The 21,097-nt window shown below is 35.7% G+C and overlaps 1 protein-coding gene across 2 annotated transcripts in view; it reads left to right on the top strand.

Moving 5' to 3' along the window:
• csul (protein arginine N-methyltransferase 5) overlaps positions 1 to 21,097 on the top strand; it is a 546,076-nt gene that overhangs the window by 74,095 nt on the left and 450,884 nt on the right. The window contains exon 2 of one of the 2 annotated variants that reach the window (XM_087347239.1): positions 19,863 to 19,905. The gene's annotated coding sequence lies outside the window, so the exon portion shown is untranslated. The remainder of the gene's footprint in view (positions 1 to 19,862; positions 19,906 to 21,097) is intronic. The other variant, XM_087347240.1, reaches the window with a different exon arrangement.

Below are 21,097 nucleotides of genomic sequence, written 5' to 3' on the forward strand. Positions count from 1 at the left end.
AGTGGTTAGCACTGCTGTTTTTTTTATTAGAGAGGTCTCAGGTTTAAATCTCTGTCCGGAGACCGGCTATTATGAATTAGGGTTTTTGTCCGCAAAATACCTGGATAGTCCTTTACATTAAGTTACGACCACTTTAAATCACAACTATCCAATTATCCTTTCGACCAGAAGTTAGAATAGCTGATTTGGAATCTTTCTGCGTTGATCCATCACTGGAAACTGAAAAAAAGTAGTCGGGACTAACATTATGACGCAGAAAAGCGAAAAATTGGCAAAACTGCCAACTCTTGTTACCTCATGAAAGAGAAATGAGGAGAAATCGGAAGTTATGTCGGTTTCTTCATTCAGAAATGCTCGAACGGCTTCGAATATTTCAAAATAGAAAGGACGAATGAAGGATAAAGATAATACGGAAAAAGGAAACGTCTCATAGTTCCTAAAACTCCCCACAGGATCAAAAGACGTTGAAGAAAGTATTTGCTGCCCTGACTGTGACATTACATTAGAAAAAGTTATAACTGAAGGCTCGGTTCAGTGCAGTTACTGTCAGTAGATGTTGCACGATGCATATCTCTTCTGTAAGCACATTTCGCTTGCTTTGGAACGTCTGAGGTATTTTTGTAACTAACGTGTGTAATCTTATGTTTCAAAAGATAAGTTTTCAATTAAGTTTTTATTGTAAATAATTTGTTTTTATTGGTTATTTTTTTATGTTCAGAACGCCATAATGTTAAGTGCTTACGTTTAGAGGGACTTACCCATGAAACTTCCCTCCTTGTTACTTCCTGTCGGCTAGGAACAAATATTTCCCGCAAGAAAAATGTTCTCAAACGCTGCAAAGATGAGAGAACAAATTTATTGCCTATACGTTAAAAATGAACAGGCAGAGTTATAAAGAGAGGTGTTCTGCCTCCATCATCATATTAGCAAGCACTTTTGAAACTTAGTCAACAAGATGCATCATCCTAGTAGATGGTCATGCTTCTACTCGTCGCCGTGAGAACATGAAATCTCACTGAATAAAATAAATTTTATGCGTTTTAGCATTCAGAATCAGAACTAATGATAGCAAACCTTAAGACTGCAGTGTTGATTATTAATTGCTTCCTTATTTATGGAAATTCCACGCTTAGCGTGATGAAATAAGATTCATGTAGCAAAAGAACCTCTCATAGAAGTATTTTTGTTTCTTTTTGCTCGATCACATTCTAATGGTCCGTTTACATATCAGCATAATATAGCAGCAGCAATATCGGTTGCACGTGCTAAATACTATGATGGTCGCTTCGACACAAAACCTTAATATCATATTGATGAGACGCAAACACACACCCCTTCCGCCTTCTCTCCGCGCCTCAGTATAATGAGCGCAACATGTCACCCGAAATGACGTCATTAGTTCGTTACATGCTCCCTTGATGGCGGTTGTCGCTAGTGAGCACACGATATGGATGCAGATGTTGAGTAACGACTAGACAGGAAATGACTCGCCATTTTGTTTTTATTTTTTTGTGTGTGTTTTGGAGTGACGGTGGGAAGGGTGGTTGTTCAAATTTAATCTTTGGACCATTAACACATGTGTTGTAACACTTATTAATATCCGACGACGCACAGGGTCGTAACTCCGTAAATTGTTGGAAAAGTTTAAAATTGTTTTTTAACGATGAACAGTGGTGTTAGCCGCATCACCTGCAGTGCATAATGACGTCGTCTTTTATTGACGTGTTCGTCTCTCTCACGTTTGGGTAATTCAAGTGTGCTATGGAATTAAACACGATAGCCTGTTCAAAAAAAAAGGCCATGCAAGAACGATTTTCAAGTTTGAATTCAGTAAGGGGCGAAGTTATTAAATAGACACTGATAGTCTCTCAGCTAGCCAATAAATTCCCTGCATTCCGTAGTATATAAACGTTCATAATTATTTTAGAGTCTGCTATCGGTTTCTGTCCTGAGGTTGATCAGTCCAGTTAGTATCCTCAGATCCTATTTAACATCCGTGTTAATACTGTCACCCATCAACTTTTATGTCCTCCGAGTGGTCTGTTACCTTAGGGCTTCGCTATCAATATGTTATACGTAGTAAACCAAACAATTTTACTTTTTTATACAATTCTAAACGTTAAAAGTGAACTAAACTAACTGAATTTTTCAAAACTTTATCTCTACACTTCATAGTTATCTAGTTAATGAAGAAATCCTAAGGCATGAAACTGCGGTTTCCTCACAATTGGATCACGTTCTTACAACCACTATTAAATTGTTAATAATTTTTATGGTTATCTGCACAACACAGTGTGGTGTGGGCCATGATGGCTGGATATTTGTACCATGGACTCGGATCTACTATGGGAGCGGTCGCCATATTGGAACCGTGCAAGACCACGGAAGTTCTTACCTTGGGGCTTAAGTCATCAGTAGAACATTACTATGAGACATTCCAGATAAGTTGATAGGCGATAAAAACAATTTCGTGAAAGGGAGATTACTGCTGTACATTAATATTGAAATCAACAGAGAGAAATGTTAAACTCGGTAAATAATGTATCTTATTATATTTTTCATATACTTGTGGGCCACAAAGCAGTAACTTCTATTCTGTCACCACTTTGACAGTTTGTTTTAAATTAAAGGCAAATATGAAACAAATAGTGAAAGCGAGGTAAACTGTATAAATAAAAGTAATTGAAAATGTCAACACACAGTACAAAAGGAAGTCTATGTGATCAAAGTTAAATTTCATGTCAAAGGAATATGCTTGCTGGAAACGTTCACAGTTTGTCACATTACACTGAGTGAAACTCGCACTTACTTAAAAGCGACAAGCTTTTAGTTGATATAAAACCTTTTGCCCTTTGCTTCTATGGGATCAGTGTTGGTCGAAGATAAATCAGCAAATTCGTAATTGTTCTCTAAATCAGCTTTATGGCTTAGGAATATAATACAGAAGGTAATATTTCTTGCACAGACTATGTACTCTTACTCCTTATTTGTAACATTTCTTCTTTCTGAAACACATTTAGTGTTTTATTACAAGTTAATCATTAAATTCACTGAGAGATCAGTTTGATAATATGCAACAAAAATATTATGCTTCCACACACACGCGCGCGCGCGCATTATCAGTGGTTCTTATTTTACTGTTATATAACCTTAAACTATGTGCACTTATCAGTACTCTACAAACACTGGATCCAAGAATTAGTATTGGCGTTTCTTTTCGACCGACCAGAACAGGATTTTCACTTGAAGTCGGGAGAAAACCCAGCCAACAAAACGTACCGTATTGTTTTATAATATTGAAAGATATATGAAGTCCAGAAAAACATCAGTATCGAACACGAATTAGTGTTCTAACTTGGTTCAAATTCCGTGTGTCTGCTCTTGCACACCACAGATATATATGTGAAACACAGATAAAATACAATCTTTTTGTAAAATAATGTTTCTTGTGAACTGAATCAATGCGGAAACTTTCGTTCGAACTGAAAGCATAATTGCGTGGAGCGTCTCTTGCAATATTCATTGCGATTCAGGGTGATGATAGCTATTGAAGTGACCATGGTGACGGGGTATTATATGTAGAATGCACCTGTTACAGTCACGCATTACCCAGCGTAGCCTTTGTAATGGACGGGGGGTTTGAAATGACACCCGTGGGTCGGTCTGTTGAACGCTACGTAGAATGAAATTAGCACCGATTGTCTTCCTAGCTGGGATCAATAACAAGAATACAGCGAGTCCCAGAGCCACAAGAACTATATAATTTGCGCCAATAATATAAATCAGATCCCGAATTTGGAATCACAATATCAGGTTACGTGTCAAAATTTTTGTAGTCTTATTGCCATAAATGGGTGAATAAATAAAAGAATTTACTAGATGAAGACATAGTTAAAAATTCTTTGTAAACGTGTGTAAGGTACTCGGATGTTCAGAATTATGATTGGACTTTGAGATTTTAAGGTTAATCTGATTTTGCTGTACCCTCAGAAAAATTTTTCATTTCACATATTTCCAAACTCTTCCCTGTCTAATTCCATACAAAAAAGTAGTTCTTGAGAAGCCAAATGTTAATTTGGTCAAGAAATTTCCCCGTTTTTTATGGAAGATGAAAAATTTACAAGTGTTTTCAGAACAGTCTCTATCCTGAGTCGGATGAATCCAGTCTACAACCGGAATCCTTTTTCCTTTGAGATCCATCTTAATATTATCTTAAAATCTACACAAAATGTTTTGCAGTGGTTTTTTCCCTAAAGGTTTTGAAACCAAATATTTGTACGCACTTATAATTTCTCTTATGTGCGCTGCATGCCCCACTTTTTCATACTTTTTTATTTTATCACGTTAATTATATTTTCTAAACAGTGAAAACTACGAAGCTTCTCATTATGCATTTTTTACCCTCCTGTTACTCCCCACTCTCTTAGGTCTGAGGTCTGAGGTCTGAGGTCTTAGGCTCTCCTCAGGACTCTGTTCTCAAAAAACCCTAATCTATATTCTTCCCTCAGGGCCACAAACGAAGTTTTACGCCCATATAAAAATATAGAACATGATAGATTTTGTTTTAGTTTTACGTTTTTAGAAAGCAGACGGAAATTCAAATGATTTTAAATTGCACTGTAGCAAGGGTTTTTCGAATTGAACATGCTCTTATTTTCTTCTTAAATGCAAATTTGATATGCTACAATCGTTATTTTTGTTTAAATTTTGTTACATTTTCTGTGGAGGATCTAGTAAAAAGTAGTTTTCTTTGACCTCGCATATTACATGCATAGCCACCATTAAACGTTATCATACAAAGAACATTGTGTCCAGTTAGATTCTTGTCCGAAAATATTCTTTAATACGTTTTCCGATTAAGAGCAGAACAGCGTAAGTGAATCCCATATACAAATTTATATATGTTTATATATATATATATATATATATATATATATATATTTCATTGCTTTGTTTTGTCAAAGTTAAACTTTCATACAGGAAGACATTTGTTAGCTAATTGGATTTTATTGATTGGTCTTAGTTTTGTTTGCCATTTTGATTATTTTGCTGATCGGATTAGTTTGTTAGGCTGCTTTAGTTGGTTGATGTTTGATTGCGTTTTGTTAGTTGATTTATATGTTTCTTATCGCGGTTGATTGATTGGTTTTCTTTTGTAATTAGCTAACTAATTTTATGTTGTAGTTAATCGATGGTTTTCTGTTGTGTATGGTTGGTTAATTGTTTTGTATTGCACTTTGATATTTTTATGTATTCTAATTGGTTGGTAGCTTTCATAAGGTTAGATTAATTTGTCCTAACATTAACTTAATAAAACTGATAGATTTATACTCTCGGTGCACATTTTAAACTTGATTTTATCATGATAGTTATTACAGTCATCTATAATTGCGTCTATTGTTGACCGTTCCGACCTCAGTCTTTTAGAAGTGTTTTAAAGATCGTCCTCGGTTCTATAAACCACATGGCTTGTAATATTGTAATCCTTTGGGAAGTCTGCTTTCTGTCAACACGTTAAATCCAATTGCTTTTATATTTGAAAATTCTGTTCAGTATAAATTGTTTTCTCCCATTTCTTTCATCAAAGTGTATTTTGCTGTTATTCTCATAACTTGTATCTGAGCGGCGGTTATTCTGGTTTAGTATTTTATTTGAACTTCGTTTAATACTTCAGATTTTTTCCCCGTTATGTTTCGTGCCATGTTTGCGAAGTTTTGTTTTTCATACAATAAAAATATGGTATTCGGATGTGAGAATTGTCGGTTTTAACCTCACAAGTGTCAGAGTTCAGGCCATTTATCTCAAGTTGCCCCACAGCAGAGCGTATCGCACTCATCCCACTAATTGGATTAGCTGTTCTGCTTTGCTGGAACCAGTAGAACTTTACACCCGGAACCTCACTCTGGTTTAAGAAGGTTTGAGCAAAGAACTGCCTCTGATCAGAAACGTCACTCATGATCATTGCAGTCATCTATCAGAACCATGACAGCTGCTGCTCGTGACAAGTGTTTGCAAACTGAACACCATTAATAACACGGAAGAAACAAGCTTAATATGCATCGTTTGGTGTCCATAAATGAACGGTGAAATGTGGCCGTAATTTTATGGACATGGACACATTAATTATCCGTAGGACCTACATAAAAATATATCATGTCCAATCAGCGTATTTTATAAGTCAAAAGCATACGTTTCTATTTTCTCTTGCATTCATACAAATTAATATCATTTGACTGAATTTGATACTAGTTATACTTGTATTCGATTACTTTGCTTTTAAGCGCATCTTTACCGCACGCTTATTACGAAAGATCTTTTTACATATACGATAACAACTTGTGTTTAACTTAACATGAGACTTTTGTTTATAAATGTCATAGTAAAACATAGAAATGTATAAAACGGATATATTCCATATCAGATTTGAAGTTGTAAAGGCTGTGTGTATGTCCTTTGGCCTTCTGGTTTCGAAAGAACATATGGCCTCCATATTTATTTCACAAGGACAAGGCAGTATATTTTTTCGAAGCGGTATCTAAACACGTTTCACAAGGCGTTACAATCCACAAGACCAGCATCGACTATTGTATCCCAATGAATATCTATAGAAAGTAGCAGGAGTTCAATAGATGTTAAAGATACTAACATAACATTTAGTTTTTTACTTATTAGTTATTTTGCAATAAATCAATATTGTACATTTATGTTTTCAGTTCATTGTTTGTTTGCTTTTGTTTTGTAATGTCTGTATTGTTGTTAGTGCTTGGCTGTTATTGGCCTTTTTGGCTGTTGTCAAGCACTTTAATAAATGAATTGAATTGAATTGAATAATAGTAAGTTTTAATAACTTATGACCTAACATTTTTATCAGAATTTGAATTCTCATAATTATGGTTATAATTATCGCACGAAATTTGTAGGTCCTACGAAATTGAAAACTTGTAGGCTGATTCAGTTACCAGTGTAATAGCTTTCTTTTCGTGTTAAAAATTATTTCGGAGAAACTTATTTGTGGCAAAATTAAAGAATTTTACTTTTTTGTAGAAATAGATCACAATTCCTATTTATTAAACAGTTTTGATTAGTTAATTCGTTTGTAAACGTTACTTAATTTTTACACTCTGGCAACATTTATCTTGATAGCTGCAGAATTTGGAGAGCTTATTGGCAGTAAGTAATTACAGCAATAAAATTTAGATTATGTTTTTCATCTTAGTGTATATTAATGACCTCTTTGACGTAAGCGATCTCAGTAATATTAATATTTTCATAGTACTGAATGTATATTTCATTTTAAATTTGTGTTTTTGTTTTAAGTGACCTCTTGCTGCAAAATTAATCCAACTCTCTCTTGTAATAAGTTAATCCTCATATATAAAATTCTCTGTGGTTAAGATTAAGAAATGTATTCCAATAATATATAATATGTGCAATTATCTGCATGACATTCTAAGAACTCTGTATTACCAAATATCACACACACACATACACACAGTTTGAAAATTTCTCTTTGTAGTTATTTATTCTTTATTTTAGAAATAAGGAATAAAGAAACGTTTTTTTACCAACTTCAAAGCTTCTTTCTCTTAGTGAAAACTTGGCCCACGTTCCTTCAGGGGCAATTAATATTAAAATATACCACACACACACACACACACATACACAGAAGGGTTTCCTTTCACTAAATTCATTTAAAAAATTCCCTCAGGGTGCAACTTTACAGACTCACGATCTACAGCCTTCTTGGTGGTATTCGTCAGAAGATACTTGACTCTTTTTCAGGGATCTTCGCAGGTCTTACGACCTTAGTATCATATAGTTCACATGTAGGCCTTTATAAATATTAGCTTACAAACTGTAATCAGCGATGAGAAAAAAGAAAAATAATAAATTAGATTTGAAACTCTTTGAATTGTTCACGGAATGTGGCTTATGAATATAAACATCTGGGTTAAAAGAAAGAAGTTTCATTTCCTTTTCAACTAGTCTTAAGTTTCTTTGGATTCGTGAAAGACGAATATTTCATTGTACGGAATAAATTGAAAAGAATCCTCATTGAGTTTGTAAACTTGGTCGTTCTACAATATTTGGCTTTACAGGCATGAGGTGAGGCCTTGCTGCCATCAGCCAGTCTGTGAAGCTATTCTGTGTGGAAGAAGCTTCTTGGATAATTTATAACTCATGCATAGAATGTATAACCCATAGATGGAGCATGGAGAGTGCGGTATATTCTCTGTCTTACAAGTCAGTTTGCAAATTTTAAAGACGCTTGAAATAATATACTTTTTTAAAATTACTAAATTTTACAATAGAAACATTAATCTGAAGATTTCTGGAATGGAATATGAGACGCTTCTCACTTGAAAAAAACCACATTGCTTTTACCCATAATTGCTCGTAGTGCTATAACCTGACTTTAAACATAGAAATGCTCTTTTCCAAATCAGTATAAAAGTAAATAAAATAATGTACTATGTTTGGATGTAATGGATACATATGTCTTCACCAGCTGAAATTATATTAAAATAATAAAATACGATTGACGTTGTATGAAAATGGAGCAGGTAATTATTTTCCGGGTGTTAGCCAGCATTATGGATAAGACGAAAAATTTTTCTTGAAGGAAGATTTTCTTGTATATTTATTTCAGTTAAATTTGAAGGATCGACTTTTATAAAATAAATTTCCTGAAACGATAATAGGCCAGGCCACATTCACAATACATTATTTATCCATTGGTGTACACGTGACAGCACTTTTATGTTCCCTTGATTTAAAATGACATACATAATTGTGGAAATTTGTTCGTTGAATACATTTCATACGAATTTACTTTACAAATTTTTCTAGCATAGTAATCTTGGTAATGTGTTGTATATTCACACCAAAAACATTTTTTTTAGTTGTTTCTGCCTTGCGAACAGATATTTTATTTGAACACATAAGTATGCTTTAAAGTGATTAGATTAATCTTCTAACCGATCCCACGATTACGGAACATCGCGTAAGATTTAAGCGGTTTAAGATACGGTCCTTGGAACAACGAGACAGAAGTATAATAGTGCCACTTGAAATCGCAGAGAAAGCAAAATTTTACACGTAAGTAATATTAACTGGTTTTATCTATCCTAAACTCTAAACACTAAGCGATGTGTTGTTGAGGGCTTCTACTCCAATAGATAAAATTAATGGATTATGCTTATAATATATGGGCGTTGCGCTGTATAAGAAATTTCTGTTATAGGCAGGCGTTGATGAACTGTAATGGTTAGTGGTGTGTTCAGAGAGATTGTAAACTTACTCATGTAAAATTTAATGTGCGGATTATCTGTGTGACGTTGTTAAAGACAGTCAAGACTGATAATTTATGGTGTAAGATTTCCTCACGAGCAGATCACAGCAAGAAAACCCTCAAGTGTATTAAGAACCCTGCATGACAAGATGTATTCTTGCGCTTTGTGCTTATTCCCTGAAGACCTTCGGCTTTAGAACTGAGGCTGCAATAAACTCAACTCACTAAGCATCTGCAAAGAAGCGCTGTTCCGAATATATGGATATGATAACATGGTAATAACAGAGACCTTGCTCTTCAGCGACTGTCGGAAAGAAAGCATATAACTCTTGAGTAGATTTACTATTAAATTAAAATCTTGTAATCTGGTAGGAAACTTCATTTGGAATATGCGTATTCGAAGAAAGTTAGCTGAAAACAAAACTAAAAAGGTAGCACTTTTTACTCACTTTCACGAAACATTGCCTCTGATTTCCAGTCATCTCTTCTGCTTTGTATTGTTTTATTCATTATCACCGAAAATATCTTCGAATGACGTCACATCATTTTTTCGGTCATTCGATATCCATCTTTAGTTTTGAAGATGGAGACGACTTGTGTCTCCAATAGGTTAGATTCTACGTATCTTTTCACAAGGCGTCGCAGCCTCACAACGATTTATTTCGCCAAATCTTCCAATTTACCGTTAAATTCTACTGTATAACTTGATTAATTCAAATCGTCGTTAAATATGTGAAGAATAAATAATTAACTAAACAGACAAATTAAATTCTACCGATGTACCGTTTCATGATATTGTAGTTCCATTCTTCTTCTCCGTAGGGTAACGCAGGTGACGAAAGTGTTTCTTGCGAAGTATTGAACTAAAATATGCATTTTTCTCAACTATAACTCATATCTTACACTATGACAGCTTACATAACTATGTGTAAGCTGGCTACTTCTGTTTATAGACCAAGCATCTTGTGTTCACACATTTATAATGTCTACCACGTTCACTGTGTTGAGACATTTTCCTTGGCCGGCATGATTTCATGGAGCTTTAGTAGGTTTCTTGCTACAGCATTCGTAATCCTATGCGTTGTATACCGGAATTATCTCCAAGATTAGTCGAAGCAGTGTTTTACAAATAGCTGCGAAGGTATTAATGTTACAAGCGTATGACCCACTATGTAGTGCTTATGCAGATTGTTTGTTTCAACACAACATATTCCAGCCTGGGATATCAATGGTTTGATCTTCCACAGCGTCCCGAGAATTATGTTGGCTTTACATAGACAAATACTAAATAATGACGGAATTTGCATAGAGCATGAATTAATGATTACAATAAATTCTGTTAGAACATGTATGGGGAGAGTTTAAGATTATATATGCGTTAAAATTTAATATTTACAACAAAAAGTGTTCTAAGTAACATTTACTGTATTTCGTAATCTTTGGTATATTTTCGTTTGTAAAAAAGACATCATTAACATTTTTAGGCAGAAAATATGGAACTAACATGGAAGAACCAAGCCTTGTCACTATTTTCTTTCTTCTGGTAATGTCTTTGGAATTTGTGACATGTATTTTGTAAACAAAACACTTACTGCAACGATAAAATAAACCGAATTCTAACTACTTTGACACAAAACTGCTTAGTGATACGGTATGTGGTAAGTGATCGTTTCTAAGAGTTTCTGTACAGAAAAATCAGTCCTATTATTTAATTGGCAGGCCTCGTACAAAGCCCTGGCGAATTTAAAATCAAAGTTGAATGTGGACGTCTAGCTCGCGTGATGTACCGTGCCGGAACTGAATTGGAATTGGGAATGCGAAGGCTGCAGAGGAAGTAATATACAGCATGATTGATGTGCCCTGGGTGAAGGGGTGGTGAAAGGGAGGCAAGACGCCTCCACTCACAGTGTTGTCAGAAACTGATTACATGAGCTCCGGTAATGAGATACAACGAAACTGCATGTTCTAGATTGCATTGCTTCGGTACAGTTCTTCTCTTCGCTTTTTTATGCTGATATCCTAGTGAATAATGACCAGCTGTATACTTTTGTAAACATCTGAAGTCTCTGTCGTCGGAAAAACAGCGAATGACGTCATCTATGATCATAAAATGAGTAAGATGCTTTAGTGAATTAGGTTTTTAGGCAGGTCAAGATGGTCTCCATGAACGATCACTTGAAATGGAACTCTTGTAAGCGAATTTCGTTCTTGAGCGGTTAAAACTGCTTCATATTCGGAAAGACCCATGTTTAAATCTCAGCACGAACATTTAAAAACAAAAAATAGGGTAATTACTGCTAATCTCTAAAGGTTAATTGAACAAATTATTGCCCCGTTGGCTTCAAAGCGTAAATTTAACTATATACATGGATTTGTTATGCATATTATTTGAAAATAATAAATTATTTACAGCCTTACTGAAACAATCTATCTATGCGAATGCTTCATTCGCATTTAACCAATAATTTATTTACATATTTTGATAACTTGTATCGTCAATTGTGACGTTTCAACGCTAGTAGAATACGCAAATTGAAAACGGTATTGTAACAACAAAAATGAATGGGCACATAAATCTTCCTCTTCATTAGTACCTGATAAATAAGGTGTGGTCCTCCAGCTTCGGAAATGGGCGGGATCTAACAAATTTACACTGAAACATATTAAATCATGTAACGAAGGGCCTCGGACTTGGCGGATTCTTGTGAACAAGATATTAAATCTTGGTTTCCTTAAAGTCTAATGAATTTATAATAAACCAACTGAGCGAGTATTAGGCTTTCAAGAATATCTCTGCTAATTGGTGTTATTTAGTCTCACAAGTAGACAGTAAGGTGCATAAAAACTGCCACTTGTTACGTGATGATTTTGCTGTCACCAATAATGTAATTTTACACAGAAGAAATACTTTCATACTTGGATACTTGGATACTTGGACGACGACCTGTTCTTCAAGTGCCTGAGCACTGCGGGTCCCAACGTTTCGTTGGCTTTGATCTATAGATATTCGGTAGGACTCCTTGGATGAGGGATCGGCCCGTCGCAACGCCTCTACCTGTACACAGAAACACGCGGACAAACATCCATGGCTTGAGTGGGATTCGAACCCACGGTCCCAGCAACCAAGCGGCACAAGGCCCACGCCTCAGACCGCGTGGCCACTGCGGACCCCAATACTTTATTACACTGTGGAAAGTTATTTTTGTAAAGTAACCCGTGATAAATTATGCATCTTAGCTATAATGGCCCCTTTGTTATCAGTACGAAAACGAGCAATACATCTGCCAGTTTCGTGATGTTACGTTTCCTGCAAGGATGTCGTTAACAGAAGCTTATATGTTATTAAAAAAAGTATTGCTATAGGACATTTAAGGTTGCTACATTGTAAGGAAAGAAAAACATTCATACGTCTGCCATGTTATAAATGTCGATTGAGGAGAATTAAGAAGACTGGTCTGTTAATAACTAAATTTCATGTAAGTCAGTTATTTGTTTTTAAAAATTTTCATCAATCGCTCGAAGGGTGAAGTACAGTTTAGATTCCGCCATATTTAATATTAATTCGAAATGTTTGTAGCCGTCTACGAGACAGCACGACATTACGAGTCCAAAGACCACACCCACATTTTCACCACCGAGAAAACATGAGTTAACATAATTGTTCGTTGGTGACTTTCTGAATGTGTATAGGGTTGTTATACAGCAATAGCAATCTTTATTTGATGTTTTGTTACGCTTTTAAATGTGCAGTTTGTATAGAAACTGTTTCTTATCGAAATTTTAAATATTTTTTTGAAATGGAATGGTGTAATTGTGACGTAATGTGAAACTATAGTCAAAGGAAAACAGTAAAGGTATTATTCATGCTGTGCTACATTGCGGTGCACTCACAGGATTGTGTCAATAAATATATTTTACATTTGTTTTGTGTATGATTTGCAATTTATTATTGAATAATGTTTATGCAAGAGATTGACCTTTGCTAATTGTCTATTAGGCTTTGTGTTATTGTATTAAATCGATGTTCAAATGCGCGTCAGCAATATTTATATAAAAATTCGTATCTACGCTGCACTGTTGACGAAAATATTTTAATACATTCGTGTGAATTCTATGTTTCTAATTGTTGTTAATTTTGAAACTAATATTTTTAAAGGAGTTGTGAAAAGAACAGACGATGCACATTTAAAATCAATTCCATTAATGCCCTTTTATGTGTACATATCTTTTGAAGTATCACATGAGATTTTCTTGTCATACTTAACGGATAATTTTCTAGTGATGCAATAAATATCTAAAGCGATTCTGTAATATTTAAAACAAATAGAATTTATTTAAAGTTTTAACACAACGTTTTGTCGCATTTCTGCTCGAAAACGCTAAAACTGAACTTGATCAGCAAATATATCAGTTAACTCTTGTCTGATTGTAGTTCTCTCTTCTGCTTCCACTTATTATACCGATACCGAAGTGTTCTCCACCTTGGCATTTTCAAAGCCGACGTAATTCTATCCACGTCATCTTCTCGACTTGAACTAATTAAACTTGGCATCTGTTCCTTCATGTATATCAATCGTCTTAGGAATGCGTAACACTTTCTGCTCCGTGTTTTAAAATTAGGACAAGGCTTCACTTCAACCTGTCTGTCTGTCATGTACGTGGATTTGTGATTCCCTTTCACCTCCTGTTTTTGACGCCGTGCGACATGCTGGTTCTCTCTTACCCTTCCTTGTAAATTTCCTCTCTCTGTCGCTCTCTCCTTGTGCGTTTTAATTAACAATCAACAAAAACTGGAAAGGTCTCACAAAGAACTGGCCGGAATTGAAAGTCGAGAATGTATGATAGCTACGGGAAACATGTTGTAGAGGACGTAACGTCACAAAACGCCTTTGTTTTCATGCAAACATCAAAGCTGATGTTGAAATTTTGACGTATTGAGGCAGAAAGAATGGTCACGCTGTAGTCGCCTTTTGTGACAGAAGAGTTATCAACCAGACTATAGGATATGACGAATGGAAAATCTCCTCTAAGGTCTGGGACTCTATTAATGGACATGACGTTTTGAAGTCTGAGACCGCTTGTAGTACTCATATACCAGACTATAGGAACGAGTCAGTTAGGTTAGGTTAATTGGGATTTTACGTCTTAAATAAGTTTAGTCCATTACGGAATAAGTAGAAATTTGCATCAGAATTGGACAATAGAATCTGCTTTTGTACTCCATAATTCATTGTCACTTCCTTCACTCAAACTCCTTCCTATTATATATATATATATATATATATATATATATATATATATTATTTATGTGTGTGTGTTTCCTGCATCCACCGTGGTTGCCATCTTTATTTTTCATAAGTCAGGTTGTCTACAAATGAACCTTGGTAGTAAAATCTAAAATTTATTGGAATTTCTGTTTTCTCCAAAGCTGAATTCGTTCTTTTATGTGTTAAATGAACAAAACTCATTTATAACATATTTGAGTTAAAATACAAAAAATTGCTTAAATAAAAATAAATTACTCATTGACACAAATAGCACATCTTATGTACAGGAGCAGAAATGTTATTTTTTGTACAAAAATATAAGGAGCTTATAAACAGTTATCGAAAATAACATTATATTTATAGGAATAAAGGGGAACGAAAACACGGTTATATTTATAATAATTAGGACGCTGTTACTTACACTCTGCATATTTATTACAGAAGCTCGTTGCATTTACTTCTCTTTTTTCCGTTTGAAAGAATAGTCTTGTCAACAAACTACAGACGAGAGACAATTAGTCAAAGCCGTAGTGTAGAGTTCCTTGCCTTCGGCAACTTTTCAATTAACAGAGCCCGATTAGCTATCAATAGTACGTAATCTTTCTTTACCACGAAACGAAATATGAGCCTTATTTAAACAAGGTGTCGCGGAGTTTAATAAATTTTCTGACGGTGGTGTAGTGATGGATCTCTTCATAGCATGCCAAAAGGAACAGAATTGGAGGATATTAATAAATTGTGTATTAAGAACGATATATATTTGATCTCGTTAAAATTATATTCACAAACATTTATTCCAGGAAATGTATTCAGCCATAAGTTCACACACCAAATGCAAAGATTAAAATATTCAAAATTGATTTACTAAACAGGATTTGAGGTTCTCAAGGCGCCTAATGTGAAAATGGCAGATCTGCTATTTGCTATTATTTAATTCAATTCAATTCATTTATTAAAGTGCTTGACAACAGCCAAAAAGGCCAATAACAGCCAAGCACTAACAACAATACAAATCTTACAATACAAAAGCAAACAAACTATGAACTGAATATATAAATGTATAATATTAATTTATTACAAAATAATTAATAAGTAAATGAGCTAAATGTTATGGATAAGTAAAATAGTAATTAAATTAAAATCAGTTCAATTTTGGACAAACAACATAAAAATAAAATATTATACTAAATAAACAATGAAAAAGAACAATGATTATTGTTTAAAAAGCTGACAGACATCAGTAAGCAAAACAGGATCTTTGTTAGAGATGTCGATGCTCCTACAGACTGCATTGACAGTAGAAACACATCTAGCAGAGGGACTGGCCTTGAAATTACGTTGTGCAGTAAAGGTAAAATACTAATAAAATACAAGGAACAAAATAAAAACAAAAATCAAATTAAAACAAATAAGCCAACTTCTGTCATAATAATAAAGTGGTAGTTTTTAAGCTATTCGTGAACAATGTAGCACCTTGTTGGTTTTGCTATTCTGGGTTCTGGAGCTGTGTGGGTACCCGGATAGATATTACTGAATTGTGTAGAATTTTGAGACACTATGCTAACATTTGCCTAGATGAAAGTCTGGTAAATTATGGGAAACTTCCTGCCTGGAAGCTGACTGTCCGTCAGCAAAAGTCAAAATTGTTGTCACAACCCAACCTACTCTGGACGAATTAACGAGGATAGAGCACCGTTCCTGCCAATACAACAAATAAAATGTGAAATTTAACACTAATAGCACGTGGTCTTCAATTAAACCTGTTGCCGCCTGATTAAACTCTGATTGAAGTTCACTCCTGTTTTTTAGCTTCTTCAATCACTGAGATGTTAGATCCACCGCTGATCGGACATTTTGAGAGTAACATAAGATTCTGACTATTACAAAGGCAGAGGATAATTGGTTTAATAAAGGAGAAGAATTAAATGCCCGTGGACCTGACCTGCTTCTGCCCCTGTCGTATTGATGTCTTACAAATGTAAACTTAAATTGCCTACAGTTTTGCACAATAGTGTTTACTCTCGTCTCATTATGGAGAAGGAATTTGAAATTACACTTTAGATGGCTGTCTTCTGGGTTCTTGTCCCGTGTAGTCTGATAGAAGTTTACCGACGTTTCAGAAGTCCTTGCTGCCTCCATAATCAGGACGATGAGTCCTGATTATGGTTAACAGAGAAAAATAAGTATATATTAATATTTCGTCACCAGATCGCAGAACAAAATTCTTATTTGATGGTGTTTAACAAGTTCTTTGAAAATATGATGAATATTATATCTGATAGAGCAGGGGATTTCACCCTTTTCGCTGGCGTACCACTAATTCTATTTTATACCAATTGTACCACTAACCAAGTGCGTTCAGGGAAAACTTATTTATGTTAATATCATCTTTTGATTTTCTTACTTAGTTCGCTTACCACTCAATATTGGCTCGCGTACCACCAGTGGTAAGCGTACCATAGATTGAGAAACGCTGTGATAGAGAATGTTGCCTAACTAAAACTGGTCCATATCAGACTTGCTTCACGATCCGCCACTGTAGCCCACGGGAGCGCCCAATTATTGAGGTGGCGGCAGGTTCCTTAACATAGGGCATTTCCAGCCATGTCACGCTCCTAAAGCCATCCGCTAACTACTAGGTACTGGCCCGGCACCTAGAACACTCCACTGAATGCAATTATGAACATATCAAAGGTTTTCGTGTGGCCCACATAAAGCTTTGTGTAGGGTGAGCCCGCACGCAAGGTCCACAGAGATGTCTTTCTGATGATGGGAAGCTTAGCGGCGTTACGCTTTATACATTTAATTTCCCTCATTGCCTTACTGTAGCCTTCCTCCACCATCTTCCTCTCACTTCTACTCTCATTCCTGTTTCCCAGAGTTCGTCTTTTAACTCTGTTATGTCGTCGGCAGACTTCATGATTTATTGTCTTTCGCCTTCGCTGCTCATACGTGTAGTTACCATTTGCGAGCTTCCTGTCTAGTCTAGGACGTCCGAGACGACCTAAGCTACAGTTATTAGAACCTGTACATGTATTGGAAAGTGGGTACTCTTGTGTTCATGAAAAATTAAACAGATGTCTACGTTTTTCAGCGTCACTCACGTCGTCCTAATCTCACGATGTAGAGAGAGATCATATAAATGTTTACACACTGTTTGAAGGCCGTACCACGGACTTTGCAGAGACGGAAACCAAGAAACTCATTTCGGCGGCCGAGTGGTTAGTACCTCTTCTTTATCTTTGAGAGGTTAATGATTCAAGATTCGTCAGTGATTAGCAGCCCTGTTTGAGACTTTGCAAATTTCCTCAGCCGGGACAGTACCAAAAATCAGGCTGAAACATATTCCTTCCACATAATTTCCATTGTACGTATTATTCACTAATCGTCCTATTATTCGACACTGTGTAATCTGAGCTATTTGCCGCGTGGATTAAGAAACCACAAAGAAACAAAAGAAATGCTTCATTTAGAGTAACTTATCAGGTAATCATGAATGTAAACTAGACGCATTACCGGTTAAGACTATCTGCTGGGTGCAAAGTAAGGTTGAAATGGTAGTTATTAACCCATATGCTTAAAGTTATCACATGCTGATAATGTTCTTTATATTCTCAATAAATGGGAATTTGTAGTCAAATTCACGTTAAAGGTTGGTGGTATTACGTGAATACAGGTGTGAAACGTGCCGTAAAGTATCGCATGATGATAGAAATATAAATTTCAGTCATTTCTGTTAGGCTCTAGAATATGCATTTTAATTTCATCATCACACCAGATGAAAGCTAATATCTGCAGAGAATTATTCATAAGATTAAAACAACAGTGGTTTCATCTTATCAGTGGTCTACCAGGCACTATCAGTCTATAAATATCTAATTCATAAAGTATTTTAATTTATGTAAATATACTGTTCAAGTAAATACATTATCAAATAAACTTTGTATATGTACGTAAGGAAAGGACATTGAGCGTGTTCAGAGCAGAGCATGAAGGAAAATATTTGGATGTGAGATATGTGTGGTATTTTGAATATAATGACAGTCACGCAGCCATTTGTTGAGACTGTGGCGTCAAAGCAGATGAAGTAAACAGTACGTGTAGAACTCATCTGGCATAAGAGAAATGCATACGATATTTCAGCCTGAAAACCTGAAGGGAGGAGACTATTTGAGGAATAGTTGATTAAAATGTGTCTGAAATAAGGCATGAGAATGTGGATTAGATTAAACTGGCCTAGGTAGGCTCCAATGATGGATTTTTATCAACATGGTAATTGAAAAAAGCTAGGAATTTCTTGACCAACTGAACGATTATCAACTTCTTAAGAGAAGTAATTTTGTTATGTAGTGACTGTAAGCACAACATGTACAGCATTAAATATGCCGAAATACAAGTGTCGACAAATCGTTCAATCATCTCAAAATAGGTTTCTCCGATTGCACATCTCGTAATGAACGCGCAGTAAGCCAGGCTTTCAGACAGCCTGAAGGTATAAAATGAAATGAAAGAACAATTTGTAGTTAAATATGCTTTCTGTAACAGACAATGTCTCTCTGAATGTAAAATGAAAATTATGCCGTTGCATACAACTTTGAAAGTAGAAATGGGTTTTACTGCCTAAGGGATTGTGTTTTATTGAACAATTTTTAATCGTGGTTTATATGTTTGCTGTACTAAATAGCTGCTGTGGAACGCACGTGGCGATCACGAGCGGAACTATTCATGGCACTGACAGAAATTTGAAGATGGCTGTCTTCCGGGTTGTTGCTGCCTCCACCATCAGGGCGATTATGGAGGCAGCATTGACCTCTGAAACGTCTGTAAACATCTACCAGGCAACACGGTGCAAAGAACTCAGAAGACTGCCATCTTCAGAATCACGGCCGTAAAAACCTCAAATCCTAAGGGAAAGAAATTCGTTCAAATTTCTACATTAATACTAATTACGTGATTATGCTTAATATTCTGAACTTTTAGATTAAAATTTAGTATTAAATTATTCGGTTGTGAATAGCCTTCTTTAGGTAGGTAAATTGTTTTGTAATAAATAAATTAATGTTCTTTTGTTTAAATTAATAATAAATAAATTCTAAATACAAAATTATTTTAAAGAATTAGGATTGGGTGGTATGGTGTGGATTCATCTGGCTTAGGACAGGAACAGTGACGGGCTCTTGTGAACACGGTAATGAACCTTCGGGTTCGATAAAATGTTGGGAAATTCTTGAGTGACTAAGCGACTGTTAGCTTCTCAGAAAGAACACAACAGTCTGTTGATATTTTATTATTTATGTTTTCAGATAAGTGGCGGAAAGACAAGGGATTCTGAACTTCTTGATGGTAAGCATTTTCCGAATTTAATATGCTATTGATCTTGTGAATTTAATACTCATTTATTGCTCACTCTCCGAACTATGTGAACTTTGCCGCACTGTCGATTGACTTCTTAACTACTTTTTTGTGTTATGATTTTATTCAGCACTCTGACCTGCTTATTCAAAAGTTTTAGGCAAATGAAGTAATGCTTCTATAATAAACCCTTTAAATTTTCATCAAGTGGACGATTTTAGAATCTGCTGAAGGAAATAGGCCCGTATTTTTCAGTCTTGTACAAATAGAGAGCGTAACAATATTGGTTAGCAGAAGTGCTTAAAAAAATCGTAGGCGAGCTGGGACACGTGTTGTTAAGAGCTTGAGACAGTGTCGTAGAAATGGACACTTAGGGCCGTTTCACACTGTCGACCGGTCGCTGGAGACCAGTCACTGAACGACCACTAGGTAGAAATGCTAAGTACGAGCTTACACACGAGGGCGACCGCGACCAATGGCCGCCGTCGACCAACAAGCAGTGAGCGACGCACAGGAGACCAACGACCACGAGATACATAGATGGCAATCACGTGTTCACATTGCGGGCGACTCAGTCAGCGACCAGAGCTCAAAGACGTGACATATCCATTGTTTCTTGTTTTCTCCCGTCCTGTTCATGTCACTCAAGTGATCGGTATGTCATGCGTTTTGATACAAAAAGATTTATTTCGGACGTAGAGTCACGAAGAGCCATTTCGGACCTTGCAAGACCCAATTATGCGAAAAGGGAGTTAAAAAAAGTCAGTGGGAAGAGGTTGTGGAATTGTTTGACGAATTGTTATCATTACAGTGATCTCCTCGACGTCCCTACTGCTTGACTGCTTCCAAAGTATTTTTTTTTACTGAGGCTGAGGCCTCTGTCTGCGCTGGTCTCCTCGTTTGGTCGCTGATGGTTTTGGTCGTTCAGCGACTGGGTCGCCGGCGACCGGTCGACAGTGTGAAACGGCCCTTAGGGTATCGATGAGAACAGAAGATGACAACAGTTTGGAAGCAGACATTTTCAGCTACAGTTTTTATAGTTGTAAGAAAAATACGTGTATAAATCACAATATATCTAAATACTTTCGTGAGCTCCTTGTGGGATTAAAATAGTTTTGACTCTGAAACGCACTAGTCAATAAATTATTTCGTTTGGCAGAAAATCTCAGCCCGTTTGAATAAGTAT

This window comes from Zootermopsis nevadensis, unplaced genomic scaffold (genome assembly GCF_977971745.1).
Source record: "Zootermopsis nevadensis isolate Lab colony 2312 unplaced genomic scaffold, Znev_1.0 Znev_ptg000011l, whole genome shotgun sequence".
Lineage (NCBI taxonomy): Eukaryota > Metazoa > Arthropoda > Insecta > Blattodea > Termopsidae > Zootermopsis > Zootermopsis nevadensis.